The 25,788-nt window shown below is 39.7% G+C and overlaps 1 protein-coding gene across 1 annotated transcript in view; it reads right to left on the bottom strand.

The window, feature by feature from the left end:
* LOC110505123 (teneurin-3-like) overlaps positions 1-25,788 on the bottom strand; it is a 260,767-nt gene that overhangs the window by 184,716 nt on the left and 50,263 nt on the right. The window contains exon 2 of the mRNA XM_090219766.1: positions 13,464-13,600. The gene's annotated coding sequence lies outside the window, so the exon portion shown is untranslated. The remainder of the gene's footprint in view (positions 1-13,463; positions 13,601-25,788) is intronic.

Raw genomic sequence — 25,788 nt, 5'->3', positions numbered from 1 at the left:
GCCTCTGAGCCATAGAGATGTGCAGAGATCGTTACGTATCAGTCCGCAAGGGCACTGCCCATGTTATACAGGCTTTTGGGCACTGGAGGTCTCTATACATCTCTACGCTCTGAGTGCACCTGCAATCAATTTCCCTTGTTAAATAGCTGAGTTCCTTTTTTTTTAGTTCAGTGCCAAACAACCCAGGCAGTTACTGAAAACACACAGAAGCGTAATAAAAGCAAAATAATAGAGATGCGCATTGACCAGTTTCAGAGGAGGCGGTGGCATCGAGGGTTCGACTTCAAACTCGGAAGCTAAATAGAATCCATCGTTTTTATATTGTTGCCGGTTTTAGCAACAGCTGTGCTGGACTGTGGTCGACATGGATGATAGCTCTGATGTAATGGGTGGTGATGATGAAAGTCGTGGACCTGGATGGTCTGTGTTAAAGTTCAAGGAGAGAGAAAGACAGCAGTGGCGCTTCTAGTGTTGAATGTGAAGAGGGTGCAGGTAGTGACAAGCAAAAGTAATGGAAAGTTCTAATCGCATTTGATGCGACCACAGGGTCTCATCTACACACCATTCGATTAGCTAATGCCACTAAGAAAGATATAGGTGAAGTCACATTAGCCCGGTTTATTGGTAATGGTAGACTGTTAATATTCTGTGCTGACCATGTTCAGAAAGGGAAGATTATGAAAATGAAAACTCTCAATGGGAAGAAAAGAAGAAAAGTCATGTCCTGGTGCTTCGGTTAAGCTGAGGGGGGTCATTTCTAGGGCTCCACTATCTATGTGCATAGATTATGTAGAGGGGGGGCATAGGGGTTGAAGCCAAAAGGCTGTTCAGTAAGAAAGAGGGGCAGATAAGTGAAATCCTGTCTGTATTATTAATGTTTGAGAAGGTTTTACCTAAGAATGTACACACGGGCTTCCTGGCTTTCACTGTTAGAGAGTTTGTCCCACCTCAATTAAGGTGTTTTAAATGCCCAAAAATGGGACATGTAGCAACTCTGTGCAAAGGAAAGAAAAGATTCCAAGTGCCAAGTGTGAAGGGGAACATGATTATGGTGAATGTGGAAACAATGTCAAGGTTAACTGTTTTAATGGGGGGGACACAGTCCACCATATAGTGGATGTCAGGTGCAGAAAAAGGCTAGAGGCCCAAAGATATAAAAGAACTCAATGTCTCTTATGCAGCGGCAAGGCAGATTGGTCGAACTATTAGGCAGAATGATGGAGACGATAGGTTCAGTCCTGTGATAAGTGGACCCACTGTAGGAAATGTTGCTTATGTTGGTCCAGACACAGATATGAGACCTGTTAAGAAATCTTGTTCTCACAATTGTGGACACCTTAATAGTTAATCAGATTGACTTTATAGCCTTCATTGGAAAGGTTATCAACCTGACAAGGACAACTGCCAAGTTGAAGATCATTGTGGAAGCAGCAAGAGTTTTTAGGAGTAACAGATGTTGCTGTCGCCATGATTGTAGATATGTTGACTCCTAATAAATCTAATGATGGAATGTCTCAGTATGATGATAATTATAGTAATGTTTTTTTTTATCCTTCAGTGGAATTTCAGAACCCTTATTGCTAACGGTCGGAAGTTTAAGAAATATGTAATTGATTTCAAATCTGATGTCATATGTGTTCAAGAAACATGGCTTAGACCACATTGTGAGGGGTTGCATCCTGCCTGGACATCACATTGGCTTCTAACTATATTGCATCCATGTGTGAATGGAATGGAATTAATGATTCTACTGTTGGAAGTTTTAATTTCCCGATTTTGTGTACCATTAGCTTTTATGTTACTTTTCCAGATACAGTGCCTTGCGAAAGTATTCGGCCCCCTTGAACTTTGCGACCTTTTGCCACATTTCAGGCTTCAAACATAAAGATATAAAACTGTACTTTTTTTGTGAAGAATCAACAACAAGTGGGACACAATCATGAAGTGGAACGACATTTATTGGATATTTCAAACTTTTTTTAACAAATCAAAAACTGAAAAATTGGGCGTGCAAAATTATTCGGCCCCCTTAAGTTAATACTTTGTAGCACCACCTTTTGCTGCGATTACAGCTGTAAGTCGCTTGGGGTATGTCTCTATCAGTTTTGCACATCGAGAGACTGAAATTTTATCCCATTCCTCCTTGCAAAACAGCTCGAGCTCAGTGAGGTTGGATGGAGAGCATTTGTGAACAGCAGTTTTCAGTTTTTTCCACAGATTCTCGATTGGATTCAGGTCTGGACTTTGACTTGGCCATTCTAACACCTGGATATGTTTATTTTTGAACCATTCCATTGTAGATTTTGCTTTATGTTTTGGATCATTGTCTTGTTGGAAGACAAATCTCCGTCCCAGTCTCAAGTCTTTTGCAGACTACATCAGGTTTTCTTCCAGAATGGTCCTGTATTTGGCTCCATCCATCTTCCCATCAATTTTAACCATCTTCCCTGTCCCTGCTGAAGAAAAGCAGGCCCAAACCATGATGCTGCCACCACCATGTTTGACAGTGGGGATGGTGTGTTCAGCTGTGTTGCTTTTACGCCAAACATAACGTTTTGCATTGTTGCCAAAAAGTTCAATTTTGGTTTCATCTGACCAGAGCACCTTCTTCCACATGTTTGGTGTGTCTCCCAGGTGGCTTGTGGCAAACTTTAAACAACACTTTTTATGGATATCTTTAAGAAATGGCTTTCTTCTTGCCACTCTTCCATAAAGGCCAGATTTGTGCAATATACGACTGATTGTTGTCCTATGGACAGAGTCTCCCACCTCAGCTGTAGATCTCTGCAGTTCATCCAGAGTGATCATGGGCCTCTTGGCTGCATCTCTGATCAGTCTTCTCCTTGTATGAGCTGAAAGTTTAGAGGGACGGCCAGGTCTTGGTAGATTTGCAGTGGTCTAATACTCCTTCCATTTCAATATTATCGCTTGCACAGTGCTCCTTGGGATGTTTAAAGCTTGGGAAATCTTTTTGTATCCAAATCCGGCTTTAAACTTCTTCACAACAGTATCTCGGACCTGCCTGGTGTGTTCCTTGTCCTTCATGATGCTCTCTGCGCTTTTAACGGACCTCTGAGACTATCACAGTGCAGGTGCATTTATACGGAGACTTGATTACACACAGGTGGATTGTATTTATCATCATTAGTCATTTAGGTCAACATTGGATCATTCAGAGATCCTCACTGAACTTCTGGAGAGAGTTTGCTGCACTGAAAGTAAAGGGGCTGAATAATTTTGCACGCCCAATTTTTCAGTTTTTGATTTGTTAAAAAAGTTTGAAATATCCAATAAATGTCGTTCCACTTCATGATTGTGTCCCACTTGTTGTTGATACTTCACAAAATAATACAGTTTTATATCTTTATGTTTGAAGCCTGAAATGTGGCAAAAGGTCGCAAAGTTCAAGGGGGCCGAATACTTTCGCAAGGCACTGTAGGGTACCATTCAGAAGTAGGTGCTTTCAGGAAGCAGACTGAGAAGTTTGGTGATCATTGATGGAGAGTTGTCTTTATAGAGGCCAGTTGATGTATATGCTGTCTTTGTGACCTCTGATTTTGAGTGCTGTGAATTTATATGTACCAGTGAGTGAAAGGGGTGAGAAAAGGAAGGCGGTTCCTTGGTGGACTGAAGACTGCACTGCGGCTAAACAGCGAGTAGCAGCAGTGTAAAAACAAAATTGAAATAATCTGGGTGAACATTTGATTAATCGTTCAGCAGTTTTACGGCTTGGGGGTAGAAGCTGTTAAGGAGCCTCTTGGTCCTAGACTTGGCGCTCTGGTGCCGCTTGCCGTGCGGAAGCAGAGAGAACAGTCTATGACTTGGGTGACTGGAGTCTTTGACAATTGTTAGGGCTTACAGAGGAATATGACTTGTGAGAATCTACTTGATTTCCAAAGGAAGAGTGCTTTAGTACATAGGGTCATTAAGTCTGTGAAGAGAAACACATGGAGACAGTTCTGCTCTACAATAGGCAAGGGTACTGAGCTGGGGGATGTATGGTCTATGTTGAAGAAGATGACTGGAAGAAGCAAGTCCACTCAAATTCCAGTTTTGGTTGTGGGTCAAAAAATGAACATAACTGATGAAGAAAAAGCTGACTTGTTGGGGAAGACATTAGATAGGGTAGTGGGGTTACTTTGGACAAAGTATATAAGCAATGTGTGAGATTTTAAATGCTCATGTTAATGTGTATAAAAAAAGGGATACTGTTGACTCTTATTTTGAAGCTGTTTTTACCATACATTAATTCATAGGCTGTGGATATACAGCCTCAGGTCACGATCAGTTGTGCTATGTAATGTTTAAGCATCTACCTGATGAGGTCATAGATGTTCTCCTGTAATTATTTAATAAGATGTGGAGTGAGGGGGTTATTCCTTCTGGTTGGAAACGTGCAGTAATATTACGTTTTGTAAAGCCTGGTAAGGACCCTTCATGTGCTGATGGTTCTAAACTAATAGCACTGACCTCTAACTTGTATAAACTAATTGAAAAGATGATAGTCAACATATTGTCATATTTCCTGGAACATAGAGGTTTATTGAGTCAATGCCAAAGTGTATTCTGTGAAGGTAGATCTACTTTGGATGCCGTAGTAAAGGTGAGCAATAAAGCGGCTACTGTCTTTTTTTGACATTGAAAAGGCTTATGACACTATGTGGAGAGAAGGCCTACTGATTATGATGGAAATTCTTGGTATTGGTGGGAGATTATATAACTTGGTTTTGGCCTTTTTATTTAATCACTATTTTCGAGTTAAAATAGGATCCATTTTATCTGTTGCCTATGGATTAGACTATGGTATTCCTCAAGGCATTGCTATCAGCCCTATTTTTGTTCAAAATTATGATTAACGATGTGTTTTCGAATGAAGGTACGTGTATTGAGGCTTCCCTATATAATGATGGAGCTATATGGAAGAGGGAAAGGAATGTCTCTCATGTGATCAAATCTGTTCAACAAGCTATAATGGATGTTGAAAGATGGTCGATTGACTGAGGTTTTAAATTGTTAGTGGAAAAGTCAAGTATGTTCTTCTTGAAGAAGAAAGATGCTCATAATATACAGTTGTTTCTGTATGGACAGTCTATGGGGAGGATTTCTAAATATGAATATTTGGGTCTATGGTGGAGTTAGCAATATACATAGAAAGATCATGTCAAAAATGTTGAAAAAAAGTGTAAGAAGGTGGTGATCTCTGGTTCTGAATGGGGTGTTGATAGACAAAATATTTTATGGATATTTATAGAGCTCGGATCAGGACAACAATTGATTACGGGTGTAAAGTTCATGGGACAGTGGCGAAGTCTTTTTTTATTATTCATTTTTTTATTTGACCTTTATTTAACCAGGTAGGCTAGTTGAGAACAAGTTTTCATTTACAACTGCGACCTGGCCAAGATAAAGCAAAGCAGTGTGACACAAACAACAACACAGAGTTACACGTGGAATAAACAAGCGTACAGTCTAAAACAATAGAAAAAAAGAAAAGTCAATATACAGTGGGTGCAAATGGCGTGAGGAGGTAAGGCAATAAATGGGCCATAGTAGTGGAGTAATTACAATTTAGCAAATTAACTTGGCTTCAGAGGTTGGACAGAATCCAGCATAAAGCTTTAAGGATATGTATTGGTGCATTTAAATCAACACTTGTATGTGCCTTACTAGTGGAGGCAGGTGAGATGCCTTTGGATATATGGTGTAAAAAGTTGTCTTTAGCTTGTTCGGTTAGGTTGAAAGGTTGTTGAATGGCTGCTAGTGTTCTAGATTACTGTTAGGAATATACTAGTAGACAAGGCAGTGGTTTTGTTTGGACAGTTGTAAAGCTTGCTGATGAGTGGTTTCAGGGAGTTGGATGTTAGCCCTTCTGTGGTGAAAGGGGATGTTCCTCCATGGTTACTGCCAGATCCTGTTGTTGATCTAACCATGGTAGAGAAAAGGAAAGATTAGTCAGAAGTCAGTGATATAGGGAAACTGGTTGACAATTACATTGGTAGAGATTTCTCCCCCCCCCTTTTTTCTCCCCCAATTCAGTGTTGGTAGTTACTGGCTTGTCCCACTGCTGCAACTTCTGTATGGACTTGGGAGAGGCGAAGGTCGAGAGCTGTGCATTCTCTGAAGCACAACCCCGCCAAGCCACACTGCTTCTTGACACAACGCTCGCTTATCCCAGATGCCAGCCACTCCAGTGTGTTGGAGGAAACACCCGACACCTGGCAACCGTGTCAGCGTGCATGCGCCCAGCCCGCCACAGGAGTCGCTAGACCACGACTAGTGGACATCCCGACCTGCCAAACCCTCTCCTAGCGACTCTGGGCCAATTGGCGCCACCTCATGGGTCTCCCCGTCGCGGTCGGCTCCGACACAGCCTGGTATAAGACCAAGATGTGTAGCTTTGTAGTGACGTAGCTAGCACTGTGATGGAGTGCCTTAGAACGCTGCGCCACTCGGGAGGCCGCTTAAAAAAATAATAATTTACGGGTTTTCACAGATGGATCCAAGGACCCAGAGAGTGGGCGCACAGGAGCAGATGTTTACATTCCTGAAATTGATGTGCAGATACAGTTGAAGTCGGAAGTTTACATACACTTAAGTTGGAGTCATTAAAACTTGTTTTTCAACCACTCCACAAACGTATTGTTAACAAACTATAGTTTTGGCAGGTCTGTTAGGGCATCAACTTTTGTGCATGACACAAGTAACTTTTCCAACAATTGTTTATAGACAGATTCACTTATCACAATTCCAGCGGGTCAGAAGTTTACATACACTAAATTGACTGTGCCTTTAATGTTATGGCTAGGCGTGGCGCTAGCGACCCACCTCGACAACATCAGGTGAAATTCAAATTACAGAAATAGTAATATTTAACATTAATGAAAATACAAGTGTAATACATCAGAAAAAAGCTTAACCATGCTCTGGTGAGGGCAGCGCCCTACTCACAAAAGCATTAAAAACGTTTTTCAACCAGGCAGGTGCGCCACGAAAGTCAGAAATAGTGATAAAATAAATGCCTTACCTTTGAAGATTTTCTTCTGTTGGCACTCCAGCTACATCACAAATGGTCATTTTGTTTGATAAAGTCCTTCTTTATATCCCCAAAAATTCAGTTTAGCTGGCGCGCTTCATTCAATAATCCACCGGTTTCCCTCCTTCAAAATGCATACATAATGAATCCCAAACATTACCAATAAACTTCTCCAAACAAGTCAAACAACGTTTATAATCAAACCTCAGGTACCCTAATATTTAAATAAATTATACAATTTAAGACGGAGAATCGTTATTGTCTTTGCCGGAGATAAACAACAAAGAACGCGCTCTCATCCACGCGCATGAAAACACTACAGCCAAAATGGGAGCCACTTAGAAAAACTACAAATTCTAGCAAATTTTTCCCAAAATAAGCCTGAAACTCTTTCTAAAGACTGTTGACATCTAGTGGAAGCCCTAGAAACTGCAATCTGGGAGGTTTTCCCTTCATATTAAACATGACAGCCATTGGAAACAGTGGTGGGCTGAATTAATTTTTTTCTGGGTGGCTTGACCTCAGGTTTTCTCCTGCCATATCAGTTCTGTTATACTCACAGACATTATTTTAACAGTTTTATAAACTTCAGAGTGTTTTCTATCCAATGCTATAATTATATGCATATCCTACTTACTTTTACTTTGGGCACGTCATTCAACCGAATTTCCGAATACTGCCCCCTAGCCCTAAAAAGTTCAAGCACCTAAAACAGCCCAAATGATCCCCCCAAAACCTCCAAACAACCCCAAACAGTTAACCCTGTTTCCTGTAGTCCACGATCAGCTCATTGATCTTGCTGACGTTGAGGGAAAGAGTGGCACCATACTGCCCGGTCACTGACCTCCCTATAGGCTGTCTCATAGCTGTTGGTGATCAGATCTACCACAGTCTTGTCAGCATACATGATGTTGGTGTTCGAGTCATGTGCGGCCACAGAGTCATGTGTGAACTTGTAAATTAAGAACTACTGGAAGTATTGGGTTACACTACTACAGTCATAAGCACTAACATGTCCATACAGTCTACTATGCCCTCTATTGGAGATAATAGTCATATCCACATACAGTACATGGACTACGTAGTGCAGTGATGGACAAACTTGACACGTGTCGTGAGCTCAAATTATAATTTTCACTCTTTTAATCATAATGCATTATTTATTATTGTACATAATTGAACCAATGGAATACTCCTAAAAGCGCAAACTCTTCCTGGTGCCCACTGTGTATAACTTTTTAAGTATACCAACTTTCTGTACTATTCTCTGTTGCTTCTGCACCTGACCCTGCATTTACATGCATATTCAAAATATAAACTACAAACTTCATACATACATTAAAAAAAAATATCCAAGACTCCATGTGTATTACAGATGCACTGACTCACCAGAGAAAACAAAATGGGCCATGCCATCGTGGACAGTGGAGTTACTACTGGACATTATAAAGCAACATTGAAAAATGATTAATTCACTTTCCCTCCACTGTCTGGGAATTTACCACTGTGGAATCAAACACTGAGGGTATCTGTATGTTCAGAATAACGGCTTCTTTTGCCAGTTACATGGATAGCTACATCAGAGTATCAATGGCTATGATCACTATACTGTATGCACAGTGTGTTATCCACACACTGTATTGGATATAGCCTTTTGTTGATACAGTATTGTGCTCCACAATTAAATGGAACTGTATAAAAGGATTGGACAGAACATCTCATTTCATGTGGAAATTCATTCATTCAGAAGGGACAAAAAAATCGCTTTCACCTTTGGTTATACAGAAGGGATTTGAATTTTGCCCGAGGGAAAAGCCTTACATGTTACATCACTGACCTGTGTTGAAACCTAGTTTGAAAGATGTAGGGGTTTTAACCTTTTTGAGTCAGACTTGCCCTTTTAACTAATCAATACACCATGAAATGACAAGGAATAGTTCATGATCTAATTTCATGCAATTAAGTTGTTCACTTTGCAGATAAAGAATTACACAGTTAATTGGGGTGGTGAAAAGGAAATAAAATATGAAACAAAAACAAGGAGGTATATTGGAAACATGAAAAGTCATCCAAGTAAAATCCAAGGGACAAATACCAACAAGGGGAAACACAACTGAAAAACAACCTCCATACAAACACCACCTGACATCAGAAATAAGTTCAGTTGAGCAGTTTGAATGATGGATTGCCTCTTGGCTGCATCTCTGATCAGTCTTCTCCTTGTATGAGCTGAAAGTTTAGAGGGACGGCCAGGTCTTGGTAGATTTGCAGTGGTCTGATACTCCTTCCATTTCAATATTATTGCTTGCACAGTGCTCCTTGGGATGTTTAAAGCTTGGGAAATCTTTTTGTATCCAAATCCGGCTTTAAACTTCTTCACAACAGTATCTCGGACCTGCCTGGTGTGTTCCTTGTTCTTCATGATGCTCTCTGCGCTTTTAACGGACCTCTGAGACTATCACAGTGCAGGTGCATTTATACGGAGACTTGATTACACACAGGTGGATTGTATTTATCATCATTAGTCATTTAGGTCAACATTGGATCATTCAGAGATCCTCACTGAACTTCTGGAGAGAGTTTGCTGCACTGAAAGTAAAGGGGCTGAATAATTTTGCACGCCCAATTTTTCAGTTTTTGATTTGTTAAAAAAGTTTGAAATATCCAATAAATGTCATTCCACTTCATGATTGTGTCCCACTTGTTGTTGATTCTTCACAAAAAAATACAGTTTTATATCTTTATGTTTGAAGCCTGAAATGTGGCAAAAGGTCGCAAAGTTCAAGGGGGCCGAATACTTTTGCAAGGCACTGTACCAATGACTGACCATGCTCCCATTTAAGGATGTACAATCAGTCACAGGAGCAGAAATGTATTTGACTGCTATAAATCATCAATCATGTTAGCATCATCAAGGACAACAACCACCCGAGCTACTGCCTGTTCACCCCGCTATCATCAAGAAAGCGAGGTCAGTACAAGTGCATCAAAGCAGGGATCGAGAGACTGAAAAACAACTTATATCTCAAGGCCATCAGACTGTTAAATAGGCATCACTAGCACCTTAGAGGCTGCGGCCCTATATACATAGACTTGAAATCACTGGCCACTTTAATAATGGAACAATAGTCATTTTAATAATGTTTACATATTTTGCATTAATTTAGCATATATACTGTATTCTATTAAACCTTGTTTTAGTCTATGCCGCTCCGACATTGCTCATCCAAATATTTATATATTCTTAATTACAGTCCTTTACTTTACATTTGTGTGTATTGTTGTGAAATTGTTAGATTTTACTGCTACACCTGCAATAACATCTGCTAAACATGTGTATGTGACCAATAACATTTGTATTGATTTGATTTAAGTAAATGTGACTGACGGGCTCATTGTTGCACAAAATAGGATTTTGAAAGAAGTGTCAATTGAAAGATGTCACTTGAAATAAATGCCACAGCTTCATGTAGCCTAAAGTACAACTCAGCTAGAAAGATTATTGAATATCATTTTGAATGTGTACATGTTATATTGCGAGAGAACCAATTGATTTCTGACCTGCCAAATTCATGGAGTGTTTATAATAGTAAATTGTAACAGTCACACTCAACAAAACGTTAACAACGCCTAATATAGCTGTTCTTTTTTTTTCTCAACATAATGCAAAGTATTTGGAATGCAGCGTTTACATAAAACCATCATTCTGCCAAACACCTTTGCTCTACCAAGAAATTGAACTTGTTTTTACACATGTATGAGATACACTACTGTGTGCTGAAAGTGCAGAGACAACATAATGGAGAGAGAGCCATACATCAGTGCCTGAACCATACTGCGCTGTACTGCACTCCTCCTACCCCCAGTTAATGAAGAGATATGTTCTCCATTATGATCCTACATTCCTGCAGCAGAGATTTGAAACTCTCCAGAGGCTCCATCACACAGCATTCACTGAGTCTGGTCCTTTGTGAATCTTCATATTCCATGCAATTTTCATAAATTGAAGTCTAGTGAGCTCTATTGACATAACTGGGATTTATTGCTTACCAAAATGTACCATAGTGTGGTGCAAATGATAGATGTCATGGGTTTAATCATATTCTAATGTATTCATAACTCTGGGATTCTATTCCACCGTGTGGATAGGGTGGACTAAATGTTTTGATCATTTTCTCATCTGTTTATTATTGATGCCACCACAGGTGTTATCTGTATAATAAAAAAAAGACTAACATTGTGCCATCTGGTTTGCTTAATATAAGGAATTTGAAATAATTAATACTTTAACTTTTGATAACTATGTTTTAGTAATTACGTTTACTTTTGATACTCAAGTACATTTAAAACCAAATACTTTTACTCAAGTAGTATTTCACTGGGTGACTAACTTTAGTCATTTTATTGAAGTATCTTTACTTTTACTCGAGTATGACAATTGAGTACTTTTTCCACCATTGCATAACACATACATACTCACACAAGGCTAACAAGCCCCCTTTTACATATTTGCATACAAATTAAAGGTTGTGCACACATGGAAATAGCTTGTAAATTGTCTTATAATATCATAGTGAAGCAATTGTATTCATAGCAAGTGTCCCAAGTGCATAATCGTGGCCTGGCACTTTCATTGGCCAATGGACACGCAGACCAGTCAATTGACCAATTATCATTTCCACAGTCCACTCCATTGTTGAATGGATGGACGACGTGACATACACCAGAGCTAAAGAGACCCACTGCTGTAAGGCCACGGCCAGCATTGACAACATGCTGCACACTCATGACATTATAACATTTTAGTCCGGGGCCACAGTAGCACTGAGCACAAATAAATTGTGACGGATGATCAGTCGATGATCATTTCCATAAACGTTATACATTCTGTAATTCATCAAGTGAATGATACCCGCATCCCTAATGTCACGTTTATTACATTTTGAGTCCAGCAGCGGGCACACTGACTTTTTTCTAAAGGATTGATTACACACAGAGTGATTTGTACTGCTGCCTGCGAGTGGAGGAGCAATCTGTTATTTGCCCCCAAAATAACAATAAGGGACGGGAAATGCAATATAAATCCGCTCGTACAACTTCCTCTCTCTCAGCTGACAGACAGGCAAACAGGAGGGCAAAGTCACCTCGCTGAAGCAGGAAGATAAGGGATCTTATAACCAAACACAAGTATCTCAAGTCACAATAGTTCAAGTCAAATTAGCTTGCTGTTTCCAATATCACGCCTCATGCATGACCAAGAATCTAAACAACTTTGAAAGAGAATCCTAACAGTCATGCCATATCCACTGTGTTGTCCTGTGAGAAAGCAACCCCTTGCCCTTTGCTTTGTACAGCCAACTGTTCAATTCCATTTGGTGTTACTGTTTGAATATGAGCATTTGGAGGTTATGGGGACAATTGTGAGTGGTTATAAGGAACTGCCATAACAGTCCTATTTATACATTAGCTTGAATAAATCGGACAATATCTATGATGGTTGATAATTCTGAGCACAAACCGGGAGGACTAGCAAAAAACAGAGAAGAGGAAAAAGCAGGCGCATGGAGAAATACACTGGTTGACTTGTCAAAACAAGACGAACTGGCACAGACAGACAGAAAACACAGGTATAAATACCCAGGGGATAATCGGGAAGATGGGTGACACCTGGAGGGGGAGGAGACAAGCACAAGGACAAGTGAAACAGATCAGGGTGTGACAACTTAAGTAGTTTTTTTGGTATCTGTACATTACTTTATTATTTATTTTTTGACAACTTTTACTTTTACTTCACTACATTCCTAAAGAAAGTGATGCACTTTTTACTCCATACAAAAGTACTTGTTACATTTTGAATGTTTAGCAGGACAGAAAAGGGCCTAATTCGCACACATCACATCCCTGGTCATCCCTAATGCCTCTGATCTGGCAGACTCACTAAACACAAATGCTTTGTTTGTAAATTATGTCTGAGTGTTGGATTGTGACCTTTGTTATTCGTAAATAAAAAATATAAATAAAAAATTGTCTTCTGGTTTGCTTAATCTAAGGAATTTTAAATTATTAATCCTTTAACTTTTACTTTTGATACTTAAGTATATTTTAGCAACTACATTTACTTTTGATAGTAAAAGTATATTTAAAACCAAATACTTTTCGACTTTTACTCAAGTAGTATTTTACTGGTTGACTCTCTTTTTCTATTAAGGTATCTTTACTTTTACTCAAGTATTAGAATTGAATACTTTTTCCACCACTGACAACATGACTGCATGATACTTTACATTCAATCAAGTAATGCTCATTATAGTGTCAGACGGATCCACACAATCAATGCTGTAACTCAATAAAACTGCAGTGGATGATGCATCACATGTGCACACGCACACACACGTTTCCTCTTCCTCACTCACACACACCTTAAACTTACCCTAATTTGCTGCAGATTGAGGTCTTTGAACGTTTCATGGTGCTGTCAGCGGTCCCATCACCACCTCCGCCATCCTCATCAAGCCTTCATGTCCACTATGTGGCTGTCGTCTGAATGAAACAACGTGATAGCTTGGTCTAACGAGAAGACAAAAGCAACGACAATTGAAACCATAAAGGGATTTGAAGGCTACAGAATTGAGACCAAACTCGACAGCAGAAATTCAGCTAGCCAACAACAAAACTAGGAGTAATTACTGTACATGTACCTCACATTATCCAATCATTCAAATAATTGGGTTCCTTCACAGTTGACCAATACTAAATGATATACTTGAGCTCAGTCAATCAACAGACAGCTATGTGCTGCTCTGTGGTATGTAAATCTCTGAATTCACTTTTGCTCAACTTTATTAGTGTCCCAAACAAATTATATAATGCACAGAAGTAAACATATCAAAGAATTTGAAAGTTATGTAAGTTTTATTAGCAATGCCTCTGCACATAGGCCTAACCACCCCCATGTAATGACTAGCATCTCCAGAGCAAAAGACAAGCTGTCAATCACTGTAACAGCTGTTTTGTACAGTTTATCTGTCTGTTGAGCATTGGAGAATGAAAGACTGACATACAAAATGGAGGATGGGCCACCATCTTATACCACCCAGTGGAAGCATAAAGTAAGACTTAGTAAATTAAGTTTGCAATTAAGAAAATAATTACCTCCATATCTTTTCAAGATGAGAGGAGCCTCACATGGCTATTTGGTGGAGCACTACAGAGGACAGGATCAGCGGGGAGTTGATATAATTGACTTGAAATTGTTCTCCCATGGCAATTAAACATTGTTCCAAGTGATAAATGATTGAAGGATTGAGTCATGTATTCTAGTAGGCTTCTTACCATTAAATATAGCACATTAAGGCATAATTCATTGTTTAGGGAGATAACAAGATGTATTTTTGAATGCATAGATCTTTTTTTGCTATGAAATTGCTCTGTGATATACTCCAGAGTACAGTGAGTTGTCCGTACTGATTTCTTTACATTTCCACTAATTGTGTGACTCTCCCTGTGATTTGAGTCTATATTCCACAACAGATCATTCTTGCGGAACTTAACTCCTCTCATAAAGGACGTTTATTTGATTCTGTGTAAAATATTGTAAAATATTGATTTCAACCATCATTAAGTGTTACAAAATGTAACATTAAGTGTTTACATGCCCTGCTATAAGGAATATATGATCATACACAGTAATATTAATAGAACATAGCATGCCTGAAGCTATCATCATGGACCAAGTAAATCCAATGGATGACCTGATGACCTTGCTCCTAACATAAATGTCTACTACTACTGATAATAACCTATATTCATGTTATAATTGGTTTTCACTACTATTACTACCACTGCTATTATACAGAAGGGTATGCAAAGTTCCACAAAAGCATAACAGTCATGTTTCTTTCTCTAACAAACATATAGGTCTTTTGACATTGTGTGGGACTGGAAAAAAAACAATTTTTAGAAAGACTTATCAATGCAGACTTTATAATACATTACACGCAAATTTATACCAGCTTATGAGCACTCAAATGAGTTTAGAGCAACCAATCTAAGAGTTGACTGGAAGTTTGACCCAGTGTTTTCATTCCTCAGCTCTGAGGATTGTTTTTTATTTACCTTTATTTAACTAGGCAAGTCAGTTAAGAACAAATTATTGTTTTCAATGATGGCCTAGAAACAGTGGGTTAACTGCCTTGTTCAGGGGCAGAACAACAGATTTTTACCTTGTCAGATCGGGGATTTGATTTTGCAACCTTTTGGTTGTTAGTCCAACGCTCTAACCACTAGGCTAGCCCTCCACCCCAATTGTTGAGGCGAATGGTAAAGCAAATCTGTCTGTAGAGTGAATGACGTTACTCATGATAAATTCATAGGAGTGGCACGTCTGAGTGACTCCTCGGCCGTGGGTTAATTTGTCAAGAGGACATCTGAAGTTATGAGCCATGACAGTGTGACAAAGCAGAAGCTGAATGGCATCCATTTCACTGCAAAGGGAAGAAATGGGACATGAAATGGCTGACTTTTTTATGCTGTACATAATAGTGCCGAAAATGATATGCTGACCATGTCCCTAGTTGAAACCAAGGTATCCTCTTTTTTATTGATTTATTTCTCAGATGAATTTTGGTTTGACTACCAGTTTATCGATGATGAGCCTTGGTCTCGTTTGAAGTATCTCTCTCTCTGTGTGTGTACAGTTGAAGTTGGAAGTTTACATACAATTAGGTTGGCGTCATTAACACTTGTTCTTCAACCACTCCACAAATGTCTTGTTAAAAACTTCTTAGGGCTGAGGTCCCGCTAACGGGATCGATATGACAACTGCCAGTGAAAGTGCAGGGCGCCAAATTCAAAACAACAGAAATCCCATAATTACAATTCTTCAAACATAGAAGTATTTCACACCATTTTAAAGATGCACTTCTTGTTAATCCCACCACAGTGTCCGATTTCAAATAGGCTTTACGGCGAAAGCACCACAAATGATTATGTTAGGTCAGAGCCAAGTCACAGAAAAACACAGCAATTTTTCCAGCCAAAGAGAGTAGTCACAAAAATCAGAAATAGAGATAGAATTAATCACTAACCTTTGGGGATCTTCATCAGATGACACTCATATGACATCATGTTACACAATACATGTATGTTTTGTTCGATAAAGTTCATATTTATATCAAGAAATCTCAGTATACATTGGCGCGTTATGTTCAGTAGTTCCAAAAACATCCAGTGATTTTGCAGAGAGCCACATCAATTTACAGAAATTCTCATAATAAATGTTGATGAAAATACAAGTGTTATGCATGGAACTTTAGATACACTTCTCCTTAATGCAACCGCTGTGTCAGATTTCAAAAAAGCTTTACGGAAAAAGCAAACCATGCAATAATCTGAGTACGGCGCTCAGAGACCAAACAAGCCAAAAAGATATCCACCATATTGTGCAGTCAACAGAAGTCAAAAATAACATTATAAATATTAACTTACCTTTGATGATCTACATCAGAATGCACTCCCAGGAATCCCAGCTCCACAATAAATGTTTGTTTTGTTTGATAATGTCTATCATTTATGTCCAAATAGCTACTTTTGTTAGCGAGTTTTGTAAACAAATCTAAACTCACGAAGCGTGTTCACTAGGCGCAGACAAAATGTCAAAAGGTTCCGTTACAGTCCGTATAAACATGTCAAACAATGTATAGAATTAATCTTTAGGATGTTTTTAACATAACTCTTCAATAATTTTCCAACCGGAGAATTATTTTTGTCTGTAGAAAAGGAATGGAACGCGAGCTACCTCTCACGTGAACGAGTGTCACGAGTTTGTGACACTCTGCCAGACCACTGACTCAAAGAGCCCTTATGAGCCCCTCCTTTACAGTAGAAGCCTCAAACAAGTTTCTAAAGACTGTTGACATCTAGTGGAAACCTTAAGAAGAGCAACATGACCAATATCCTACTGTATCTTCAATAGGGAATGAGTTGAAAAACGACAAACCTCAGATTTCCCACTTCCTGGTTGGATTTTTTCTCAGGTTTTTGCCTGCCATATTCATAGACATCATTCAAACAGTTTTAGAAACTTCAGAGTGTTTTCTATCTAAATATACTAATAATATGCATATATTAGCAACTGGGACTGAGTAGCAGGCAGTGTACTCTGGGCAGCTTATTCAGCCAAGATACTCAATACTGCCCCCAGCCATAAGAAGTTTTAACAAACTATAGTTTTGGCAAGTCGGTTAGGACATCTACTTTGTGCATGACACAAGTAATTTTTTCAACAATTATTTACAGACAGATTATTTCACTTATCACTTATATTCACTTATGTTTCACTTATATTCACTTATATTTCACTGTATCACAAATATTCACTTATAATCACTTATATTTTACTGTATCACAATTCCAGTGGGTCAGAAGTTTAAATACACTAAGTTGACTGTGCCTTTAAACAGCTTGGAAAATTCCTGAAAATGATGTCATGGCTTTAGAAGCTTCTGATAGGCTAATTGACATCATTTGAGTCAATTGGCGGTGTACCTGTGGATGTATTTTAGGACCTACCTCAAACTCAGTGCCTCTTCGCTTGACATCATGGGAAAATCAAAAGAAATCAGCCAAGACCTCAGAAAAAAATTGTAGACCTCCACAAGTCTGGTTCATCCTTGGGAGAAATTTCCAAACGCCTGTACAAACAATAGTACGCAAGTATAAACAACATGGGACCACGCAGCCGTCATACCACTCAGGAAGGAGGCGCGTTCTGTCTCCTAGAGATGAACGTACTTTGGTGCGAAAAGTGAAAATCAATCCCAGAACAACAGCAAAGGACCTTGTGAAGATGCTGGAGGAAACAGGTACAAAAGTATTCATATCCACAGTAAAAACGAGTCCTATATCGAAATAAACTGAAAGACCGCTCAGCAAGGAAGAAGCCACTGCTCCAAAACTGCCATAAAAAAGCCAGACTACGGTTTGCAACTGCACATGGGGACAAAGATCGTACTTTTTGGGGAAATGTCCTCTGGTCTGATGAAACAAAAATAGTACTGTTTGGCCATAGTCCTCCATCGTTGTGTTTGTAGGATAAAGGGGGATGTTTGCAAGGAGAAGAACACCATCCAAACTGTGAAGCACGGAGGTGGCACCATCATGTTGTGGGGGTGCTTTGCTGCAGGAGGGACTGGTGTATTTCACAAAATAGATGGCATCATGAGGATGGAAAAATATGTGGATATATTGAAGCAACATCTCAAGGCATCAGACAGGAAGTTAAAGCTTGGTCGCAAATGGGTCTTCCAAATGAACAATGACCCCAAGCATACTTCCAAAGTTGTGACAAAATGTCAAGGTATTGCAGTGGCCATCACAAAGCCCTGACCTCAATCCAATAGAAAATGTGTGGGCAGAACTGAAAAAGCGTGTGCGAGCAAGGAGACCTAAAAACCTGACTCGGTTACAACAGCTCTGTCAGGAGGAATGTGCCAAAAATCACCCAAGTTACTGTGAGAAGCTTGTAGAAGGCTACCCAAAACGTTTGACCCAAGTTAAACAATTTAAAGGCAATGCTACCAAATACCAATTGAGTGTATGTAAACTTCTGACCCACTGGGAATGTGATGAAAGAAATAAAAGCTGAAATAAATCAATAATTCTCTCTACTATTATTCTGACATTTCACATTCTTAAAATAAAGTGGTGATCCTAACTGACCTAAGACATTTTACTATGATTAAATGTCAGGAAGTGTGAAATGTGTATGTAAACATCCGACTTTAACTGTATGTATGTACTTGTGGATATTGAGAAATTACAAAAGTAAAACATACACACAGGTTTTTGAACTAACCCCTCAAAAACAAACAATTTGAGAGCTTGGGACAATGAGGTTCTAGATGCAAGAGGAGTGATTCTGAGATAATTGGCTTTAATGGTCCGAACCCTCATTGATTTGTATAGTGTCAGCAATTTTTGGATCGTATTATTTTGAACTTAACAACATGAATTTGGGTATTTAGAGTACTATATACTGTAGGGAGAGAACATTGAACAGAACAAGGCTATGGCAATAACTACATTTGGACAAAAATGCAGATAGAACCTCATGGTCCCATGCTCTCGAATGAATTCTGCACGGTGCCTTAGTCGCTCTTGTTTTTTGATGATCAATACACCCCCTTGCCAAAGAACACCTTCAATCTACAAAGACCTATATTCTATCCCAGCAGAGCTATTCTTTCTTTTTTTGTCGACAATAATCATATTGTTGTCCTCAGGGGAACATAAGATCGTGACATACGGATTAAACAGTATAATTAATACATACAGTACACGACAGTGCAATTCACATGGTACTGACTGATACAGCGTAGAAGACGAAAGCAAAAAGTTGGATGACTTAGTTGGTTCGAGTGGGAATCATCAAATAATTATTGTAATGCAATAAACTCAGCAGCCTAATTGATTTCAGACCATTCACTTGCACAGTCTTTTGGGCACAGCTATTTCTCAGGAACGGTGTGAATCATATGTTAATTTCTGTAGAAAATCCTGTCCAGGGTTTTCAGCGAGGTTGAATTTGTCAACAAAAAAAGGTTGTTGTTATGATGGTATTCAAATGCCAAAGCACACCTCCAGTAGCCTACATTCGGCAACTCATAATTGAGTTAGCATAGACATAATCGTATTTAAAATGATGGTCTGTTCTGGGATTCATTTGCACACATAGCTGTTGTGACATACACCATGGGTACATTACATTTACATATACAATGGAGTCCAGAATTATTGGATCCCTTGATAAAGATGACCTAAAAAAATACTGTTAGTCCTCTGACTATAGCACCGGTTCCAATCCAGGCGGTGCGGTGCATATGCAGAAAATATGTTATTCCCTACTGTAAAATACGGTGGTGGATCTTTGATGTTATGGAGCTATTTTGCTTCCACTGGTCCTGGGGCCTTTGTCAGTGGCATCATGAACCAAGTAGCAGGACATTATATCCAAAGACCTAGTTGCCTCTGCCAGGAGCCTGAAATTTGGCCGCAAGTGAATCTTCCAGCAAGACAATCATCCTAAACACACATCAAAGTCCACAAAGGAATGGTTCATTGACCTCAAAATCAACATTTTGCAATGGTCATCTCATCTCCGGACTTAAAAGCTGTGGTTTGAATTGAAGAGGGCAGGCCATAAGCACAGATGAAGGGTGTCAAGGATCTGGAAAGATTCTGTATGGAGGAATGGACTAAGAGCCCTCCCAATGTGTTCTCCAATCTCCTAACATTTTAGGAAAAGGCTCAGTTTCGTGATCCTTGCAAGGGGAGGGTGCTGGAATATTGAAAACTGGGGATCCAATCTTTTTTTAGATTTGTTGTCTTACTTGTTAAACAACATCTCTTTCTCTGAGCAATTGTATTGGTGTTAGCATACAATATAGCTAAGTGTTTGGATTATTTATGATGTACAGTCTTTTTTGCTCACCTATATCAAAGGATCCAATAAATCTGGACCCCACTTTATGTATTTTTGCATGATGAAACTGTGTTCCAACGCAACACATTCCACCCACTCCAAAGTGCCACCCCACCTCCTCAAAACACAACCGTTGACTGATTATCTACTGATTATGTATTTTGCATGCTATCTGCAAAGCAGCTTGAGAGTTGGGGCAAGAGGAGAGGCATTAAGGGCTTGACGACTGTGGGACCTCCTGCTGAGATGAGAGGGGGGTAAAAGCAGAGGAGAGGGAAGTGTGAATAGGAGATAACCATTCTGCTGTTCTGGAATGGGACCCGTCATGGTCACTCAGTCGCTCGTGGGCTCTTTTTTTCTCTCTCTCTCTCTCTCTCTCTCTCTCTCTCCTACACAATGAATGATGGTATTGCACTTTGTTCGCCCTTTTCGTCTGGCATCACCCTCATAGTCCCCCTACACCTCTATCCCCCAGATTATTCTATCTGTAGTCACTAAGGAGATGCACACACTATCCATCACAAAGTACAAATTCTCAGCGTGTCGATTTGGCATCAGACTCCTAATTAAAGCTCCATTTCTAAGAGATAATTAGACTTTCATATCACCAGCATGCCACCTCAATCAAAGAACCATTTCTTTCTTCAAGGGGGCTCAGAGAGGAAAAAGAGAGAGGGTCTTTAGCCACTTTCCTTCAGGGCACGAGTGAATAATTAATAAAGATATCTTGGGTTAAAAAAAGACAAAGAAAAGTCTGCTATAAATAGTTTAATATCTTCAATTCGTGGAAGTAAATTACTTCAATTGGGAGGAAGACGACACCATATATATTTTGGTAAAGCACAAGGTTAGGTTACATCAGTGTTTTGTTCTCTAGTGTCAAGCAGTTGAGGCATTGATATTGCGCAATAACACCGCTGTGAGGAGTCCATTTACAATGTGTCCTGGCCGGTGAAACTTAAACTCAAACCGAAGTATAAAAGGAAGTCTATTAGGGCTATAAGGGGCCAGAGAGCTTGAGGCAGCCTGCTACGAGACAGCTGTGAGGCCTGAATAATTGAAGAGTGCAGACCAGCTGCAAAACACAGGCCATGTCCTCCCAGCTGTTTCCCATGCTAAAGTTGACACTTCAACACTCACCAGACGTGTGCAGTTAACAGGGTCCATCTGTTATTGGAATAATGAACATCGTCTTTAACCATGGGGAAATGAATAATTATTGTGGTAATGCTTGACAATGACGATGATGATGCTATTGGGGCGGCAGGGTAGCCTAGTGGTTAGAGCGTTGGACTAGTAACCGGAAGGTCGCAAGTTCAAATCCCCGAGCTGACAAAGTACAAATCTGTCGTTCTGCCCCTGAACAGGCAGTTAACCTACTGTTCCTAGGCCGTCACTGAAAATAAGAATTTGTTCTTAACTGACTTGCCTAGTAATATAAAAAAATTGATAGCGATGATGATGATCAGGATGGTAGTAGGGGGTTTGATTATGATGAAGATAATCATAGCAGTTGTTTTGAAGATGAGAGTAAGTAAAAATGCCAAAATTTGCCTTCTGGGGATGCTAAATGTTCATCATTATTCAATCACCCATTAAAGTAATTTACATCCTGTATGTTTTTTATTTTACCAGGTCATTTGACTGGGAACACATTCTCATTGACAGCAACAACGTGGAGGATAGTTACAGGGGAGATGAATGAGCCAATTGGAAGCTGGGGATGATTAGGTGGCCAGATTGGGAATTTAACCAGGAAGTTTAACACCCCGACTCTTACAATAAGTGCCATGGGATCTTTAGTGACCACAGAGAGTCAGGACACCTGTTTAACGTCGCATCCGAAAGACAGCATCCTTCACCCTATGTCCCCAATCAATGCCCTGGGGAACTCCTACTGGCCCTTCAACACCACTTCCAACAGCATCTGGTCCCCCATTCAGGGACCAACCCTGCTTAGCTTCAGAGGCAAGGCAGCAGTAGGATGCAGGGTGGTATGCTATGTTTCCTGGTATAAAACAAGAAAACATTTGAATGATAGTAATTGTTGACAGCTCACCATAAACAGATACCCAATTGAAAACTCATAATTTTAATGTAGAACAGTAACCTTGATATTCAATAAGTGCACTGCCTTTCATTACATAAGTGAAATCTCTCTCTCGCTCTCTCTCTTTCTCTCTCTCTCTATATATATATATCCCACGTATATCCTTGGCCTCGGAGCAGATTAGTTTAGTAATGATTACCTGACTCAGGTAAAACCAATTTCAATTCACTTGTTACCCAAGTCGGTGACAAGGGCTCAACAAGACTTACATTTCAGTATTTGTTGGCTCCAATCAGCAGCTGATGTCATGGTCTGTGTGTGGATGCATCAATTCAGGGACAGTCTCGGACCAGAAATAAGTCCAGGCATTTCTAACACACCAGCCCATTTGTTTTCCTCAAGGCCCCCAAACAAGCTCCCATTGTTGCCAAATAATTATCAATTTTTTATAAAAAAATATTACAGGGCCCCTGGGCCAAGGATGGACCAGCACACTGGGCTGAAGATGAACTAGCCTATATGGCATTTGCCAGAATTGACCTAAGGCCATTCCGTCCCTGCAACAATTTCCCAAGGGTCCAATTTGCCATGATTCTGTACGCAGCAATTTTATGTTTGTGAACATAACAATGCTGCACAATCTAAGGATAGAACATGTTTAAAATTACAATTGAGCAGGTGTAGCGTCTGTTTGACATTATGTCAATGTAATTGCTATGATCACATATTCAGAAATGTTGATAACAATGTCCTTAAAATGTTTGTATTATACGCGTTACACATTTCAGCTGAGGTAAGAGCATAACTGCCAGGCGAATGGTCATGATGTCTTGAGTTACCATAGCTGATCGTTTTGTAACAGTAAATAAAAGTTTTCAAAAATCGATATTGCCATAGTCTCGTAACCAGCCATTTTCATATCCAACATTGTGTACTGGGAATGGTCATTATAACTTTGCTAACTCTCAGACTAACAATTACCAAGACACAATCACTGTTGTTTCAGTTAGCCGTTTGTTGATGTGTACATCTTGTAAATGAGTCTTGCCTCTCTGGAGATATTCTCCTAAGATGCGTTTCTCATTAGTAGAAAAGTCGACATCGGTACGCGCTTTACATCAAACTACTTCAATAACATATACATTTTACGAAGACAACATTTTTAAAAACACATCCTTAGACTTGGGCATCATTATGGTGCTATGTCTCTGGATTGTATTGAAGTGTAGACTTGTTATTTATGTTATACTGTGTTTTCGCATGTGACTATCTATTACGACACTGTTGGTTTGATACAGTCTGGACCTTTGCTAATTAGTCACCTTGAGCACATGAACAGACAGAGAACACGTGTTTCTCGACGGGGGGTTGCTTAGAGGGTCACATAGCACTGAGTTATTAATGGCGACCATTTTCAACCAAGACGTACGAGTGATCCTTAGGAAAATGATTTCAGTATAGGATGGTTTCACAAGCGAACATATGTCTAGGTCCACATTTTGGGTCAAATGTTTCGGGTAGCCTTCCACAAGCTTCTCACAATAAGTTGGGTGAATTTTGGCCCATTCCTCCAGACAGAGCTGGTGTAACTGAGTCAGGTTTGTAGGCCTCCTTGATCAAACACACTTTTTCAGTTCTGCCCACAAATTTTCTATAATATTGAGGTCAGGGCTTTGTGACGGCCAATCCAATACCTTGACTTTGTTGTCCTTAAGCCTTTGGACGAGTGCTTGGAGGAAGAGTGCTTGTCCATTTGAAAGACCCATTTGCGACCAAGCTTTAACTTCCTGACTGATGTCTTGAGATGTTGCTTCAATATATCCACATATTTTTCCATCCTCATGTTGCCATCTATTTTGTGAAGTGCACCAGTTCCTCCTGCAGCAAAGCACCCCCACAACATGATGCTGCCACCCCCGTGTGTCACGGTTGGGATGAGGTTCTTCAGCTTGCAAGCCACCCCCTTTATCCTACAAACATAACGATGGTCATTATGGCCAAACAGTTCTATTTTTGTTTCATCAGACCAGAGGACATTTCTCCAAAAAGTACAATTGTTGTCCCATGTGCAGTTGCAAACCGTAGTCTGGCTTTTTTATGGCGGTTATGGAGCAGTAGCTTCTTCCTTGCTGAGCGGCCTTTCAGTTTATTTTGATATAGGACTCGTTTTACTGTGGATATAGATACTTTTGTACCTGTTTCCACCAGCATGTTCACAAGGTCCTCTGCTGTTGTTCTGGGATTGACGTTCACTTTTCGCACCAAAGTACGTTCATCTCTAGGAGACAGAACGCGTCTCCTTCCTGAGCGGTATGATGGCTACATGGTCCCATGGTGTTTATACTTGCGTACTATTGTTTGTACAGATGAACGTGGTACCTTCAGGCATTTGGAAATTGCACCCAAGGATGAACCAGACTTGTGGAGGTCTACAATTTTTTTTCTGAGATCTTGGCAGATTTCTTTTGATTTTCCCATGATATCAAGCAAACAGGCACTGAGTTTGAAGGTAGGGCTTGAAATACATCCACAGGTACACCTCCAATTCACTCCGATGATGTCAATTAGCCTATCCAAAGCTTTTAGAGCCATGACATAATTTTCTGGAATTTTCCAAGCTGTTTAAAGGCACAGTCAACTTAGTGTATATAAACTTCTGAACCACTGGAATTGTGATACAGTGAATTATTGTCACACCCTGACCTTAGTTATCTTTGTTTTCTTTATTATTTGGTTAGGTCAGGGTGTGACAAGGGTGGTTTGTGTAGTTTTGTATTGTCTAGGGTTTTTTGTATGTTTATGTGTTTTTTCTAGTCTAGGTGTTTTTATGTCTATGGTTCCCTAAATTGGTTCTCAATCAGATGCAGCTGTTTATCGTTGTCTCTGATTGGGGACCATATTTAGGTAGCCATAGTCCTTGGATAGTTTGTGGGTTGTTGGTCTATGTTCAGTTGCCTCTCTGCGCTACGCATATTAGTGTCACGGTTCGTTTGGATCGTTTGTTCAGTGTTCTTTCGTTTATTAAAGAAGAATGTTTGCTTGCCACGCTGTGCCTTGGTCTCCTCATTATATCGACCGTGACAATTATAAGTTAAATAATCTGTCTGTAAACAAGTTTTGGAAAAATTACTTGTGTCATGCACAAAGTAGATGTCCTAACCGACTTGTCAAAACTATAGTTTGTTAACCATAAATTTGTGGCGTGGTTGAAAAATGAGTTTTAAT

The sequence above is a fragment of the Oncorhynchus mykiss genome, chromosome 25 (assembly GCF_057628025.1).
Source record: "Oncorhynchus mykiss isolate SJ-2025 chromosome 25, ASM5762802v1, whole genome shotgun sequence".
Lineage (NCBI taxonomy): Eukaryota > Metazoa > Chordata > Actinopteri > Salmoniformes > Salmonidae > Oncorhynchus > Oncorhynchus mykiss.
Note: the sequence above shows the minus strand (reverse complement) of the source record. Positions and strands in the feature narration are given on the sequence as shown.